At 44.0% G+C, this 4,553-nt stretch overlaps 1 pseudogene; it reads left to right on the top strand.

Annotated features, from left to right (window-relative positions):
* Nucleotides 1-241: 241 nt before the first annotated feature.
* Nucleotides 242-447, top strand: LOC142260590 (U2 spliceosomal RNA; annotated as a pseudogene).
* Nucleotides 448-4,553: the final 4,106 nt, after the last annotated feature.

Below are 4,553 nucleotides of genomic sequence, written 5' to 3'. Positions count from 1 at the left end.
TGTCTCCCTCTCCCTAAGATGTGTCCGGTATAGGCCAGGGTGCCACTCAAGGCCGTAACCAATTCGGGTTATAGCTTCTCGGCCTTTTGGCTAAGATCAAGTGTAGTTTCGGAGGACGCTACCTTGGTCGGTACTGGAAGGTGCCTGGGATTGCACGTCTGCCGGCCTTGAGGGAGTGTGTGCGCCTTCTGGTGACACATAGCCCTCTTGTGCCTGGACGGTTCCCAGGCAACGGGAGGCGATCACCTTTGTTATTTTGAAGTCCTACTGATAAACAGAAAAAAAAAAAATTAAATCTGTTCTTATCAGTTTAATATCTGATACGTCCCCTCTCTAGGGACCATATATTAAATGGATTTTTAGAACAAGGAGATGGAAAAAATCTTGCTCTGTCCACTCCACGCATTGACCTGGTATTGCAGTACCTCCAGGACCGGTGCACCCCTTCTTAACCGAGTTTCCAAAAGCAGAACTCAATTCACCTGATTCAAATGAGCCTCATTAGTGAATTGAAAGAAAGCAAAAACTTTATATGCACCTCAATTTGGCCAATTCACTTTTCACACTTTCACCCTTTTTTTTTATCTTTCACACCTTTTACTTGCTTTATTGATGCAAAAGCTGTGCCAAATAGCAAACTCATCTCCACTCAACTTGACCAACTCTGCTATGTCCCGTGCAGTATCTTATTCTCAGTCTTATCTAGATCATTTGCAATTGAATAGAATAGATCCCTTTTGGACACATTGGATTCAGCTGCTGCAGTGACTGCAGGTGTTAGAAGATGCAGACTTGGCATCAGGTGCTGTCTATCAGATTCCACTCCAATTAAAGCTTCCATTGTTTTTCGGTGTTTTCTTTGAGCAATGTCTTTAGTGATCTGTTGGCTCCCTCTCCTGGAGGAAGAGTTTGCTTGCTCTTGGACTTTCAAAAAGAGAGGTCATGATAGACATTTAGCTTCTGAGCCCAATTGGGGACAGTCATGGGTGATGAATGTTTTGCAACCTGCTGCGAAGCCTGATACCGCAATATAAGGAACGTCAAATACTAAGAATGGGCGGCCTATGAAAGAATTAGTACTTTCATTAAGCATACTTAAACGGCTAATTGGGAATAGACAAACTGTAAAAAGCCCTCTGAGAAAGCCCCTCTCTATCCTTTGTCAGTAAGCTTTTCTGTAGTCTGCCTGTTGATGTATTTTCCGTTTGAACAGTGCACAACATGAAGTGACGGAACACTGGCTTGTCACAATGTCCCCCGCTGACATCACAATAGCGCTGCTGCCTAGAAAGCCAGCTGCGCAGCAGAAGTTGCTCTTTGGGTGGGATGGTGGGCTAATGTATCTATTCCTGCTTGGTGAGAGTTTGACATGATCTAGAGCAACGAGTTCCAGCGGCTAGCGGTTGATTATTGGCTGTAATGGGGCTTTCTGGCTGGTGCTAGCCTTTCTTCTTAGCACACAGGAACCACAATCCCTACACCATGCTTCGATGGATTCTCTCATCCCAGCCCAGTAAAACTACATATTTCACACAGTTATAGGCAGCCCATGGGCATTCACCTGGATTAAAACCCATAACAGCTCATAGACCAAACAATCAATCTACCACTGGACCAAAGACAGGAAGCTAAATCCACTGCCTGCGGTAACTAACTTAATCCTATAGGCTACTCACACAACAAACCCAAGAGAAAGGAAAAAAACATGGCTTCGATTATCCATCCAATGAAAACGCATAACCATTGTGAGCCATTGGACAATGCAATTGCACACATGGTGACATGGTGCACGGCCCAATGAATCAAGTCTGTACTTCATATTCACGGTTTAAGCCCTTGGGTTTTAATGTGTCCAGAGTACATATCCAGAAAGATTCCCTTTTTTTGTGCTAAGCACAAGTCAACAATACATTGTAAGCAGATTCTATTACCAGTCCCACACCATTTTGTGACGCATAATCACACAGTGGCCCAATTAAGATTCCAAGTCATCGAACATGTCCCAGCCATACGCAGAGGAGGCAATAGAATTAGGAAGCTCAAAGAAAGGGAATCTTTCTGGATATATACTCTGGGCACGTTGGAACCCAAGGGCTTAAACCATGAATATGAAGAACCGACTTGATTCATTGGGCCGTGCACATTTTTTCTAACGCCCGGTTCTTTTTCGTGTTCACACTATATATGGTTCCACTATGTATGGAGTTCCATTCTTCCTTGTTTTTTATTTGTCATGTTTGTCATGTCTGATCAACTGGTTACATTATGTCTGATTACCTTGTCTAACAGTTTTTTCTCCCCTTTCTTTACCTTCCATGTTCCCATAGTCACGTGAAATATCCCTGTTGCACTTGATTACGGCTCACTATTCACTATAGGATGTCTTATATCTAACATCACACTCTCACCCATCAGCACTCTATAGGTTTGTATAAGGTATGCGCTTACACATCCGGTCCTCCATAGGTATTTCCACTTATGTAACACTATCCCTATGATCACTCATAACTCATACCCTTGTAGTCAATTACAGCCTCCTCTCTCCCCCCCTCCCCTTCTCCCTTTCCATCTATAATTTTGCCATATATACTAGCAAACACTCAGTGTACCTAGTGGCATCCTATTCGTGGCTATTGGACCTTGCTATAGTCCCACTAGTGCCAAGACATTTGCAGAGCGCATCTGCCTGCGTTGCACACTCCAACTAATTATAAGTAAGCCATTATACTAGCAAACACTCAGTGTACCTAGTGGCATCCTATTCGTGGCTATTGGACCTTGCTATAGTCCCACTAGTGCAAAGACATTTGCAGAGCACGTCTGCCTGCATTGCACACTCCAACTTTTTTAAACTAAGCAATTTTACTAGCAAACACTCAGTGTACCTAGTGGCATCCTATACGTGGCTATTGGACTTTGCTATAGTCCCACTAGTGCCAAGACATTTGCAGAGCGCATCTGCCTGCGTTGCACACTCCAACTAATTTTAACTTAGCCATTATACTAGCAAACACTCAGTGTACCTAGTGGCATCCTATACGTGGCTATTGGACTTTGCTATAGTCCCACTAGTGCCAAGACATTTGCAGAGCGCATCTGCCTGCGTTGCACACTCCAACTAATTATAAGTAAGCCATTATACTAGCAAACACTCAGTGTACCTAGTGGCATCCTATACGTGGCTATTGGACCTTGCTATAGTCCCACTAGTGCCAAGACATTTGCAGAGCGCATCTGCCTGCGTTGCACACTCCAACTAATTATAAGTAAGCCATTATACTAGCAAACACTCAGTGTACCTAGTGGCATCCTATACGTGGCTATTGGACTTTGCTATAGTCCCACTAGTGCCAAGACATTTGCAGAGCGCATCTGCCTGCGTTGCACACTCCAACTAATTATAAGTAAGCCATTATACTAGCAAACACTCAGTGTACCTAGTGGCATCCTATACGTGGCTATTGGACCTTGCTATAGTCCCACTAGTGCCAAGACATTTGCAGAGCGCATCTGCCTGCGTTGCACACTCCAACTAATTATAAGTAAGCCATTATACTAGCAAATACTCAGTGTACCTAGTGGCATCCTATCTGTGGCTATTGGACTTTGCTATAGTCCCACTAGTGCCAAGACATTTGCAGAGCGCATCTGCCTGCGTTGCACACTCCAACTAATTATAAGTAAGCCATTATACTAGCAAACACTCAGTGTACCTAGTGGCATCCTATACGTGGCTATTGGACTTTGCTATAGTCCCACTAGTGCCAAGACATTTGCAGAGCGCATCTGCCTGCGTTGCACACTCCAACTAATTATAAGTAAGCCATTATACTAGCAAACACTCAGTGTACCTAGTGGCATCCTATACGTGGCTATTGGACTTTGCTATAGTCCCACTAGTGCCAAGACATTTGCAGAGCGCATCTGCCTGCGTTGCACACTCCAACTAATTTTAACTTAGCCATTATACTAGCAAACACTCAGTGTACCTAGTGGCATCCTATACGTGGCTATTGGACTTTGCTATAGTCCCACTAGTGCCAAGACATTTGCAGAGCGCATCTGCCTGCGTTGCACACTCCAACTAATTATAAGTAAGCCATTATACTAGCAAACACTCAGTGTACCTAGTGGCATCCTATACGTGGCTATTGGACTTTGCTATAGTCCCACTAGTGCCAAGACATTTGCAGAGCGCATCTGCCTGCGTTGCACACTCCAACTAATTTTAACTTAGCCATTATACTAGCAAACACTCAGTGTACCTAGTGGCATCCTATACGTGGCTATTGGACTTTGCTATAGTCCCACTAGTGCCAAGACATTTGCAGAGCGCATCTGCCTGCGTTGCACACTCCAACTCATTATAACTAAGTTGCATTGTCAGGGATATTTATTCTTTATTATTCTGCTGTTAATAAAGCTAGACCACCACTGCAATCTTCACCACCTCTCAATTTTTACTACCACATTTTCAGTCCACAATCTTGTCGCAATCAACATGAGTGGCAAAATGACAGATGCTGGTGGAAAGGGGAAGAGGCGTGGTGGAA

Source organism: Anomaloglossus baeobatrachus, unplaced genomic scaffold (genome assembly GCF_048569485.1).
Source record: "Anomaloglossus baeobatrachus isolate aAnoBae1 unplaced genomic scaffold, aAnoBae1.hap1 Scaffold_137, whole genome shotgun sequence".
NCBI classification, from domain to species: Eukaryota; Metazoa; Chordata; class Amphibia; order Anura; family Aromobatidae; genus Anomaloglossus; species Anomaloglossus baeobatrachus.
Note: the sequence above shows the minus strand (reverse complement) of the source record. Positions and strands in the feature narration are given on the sequence as shown.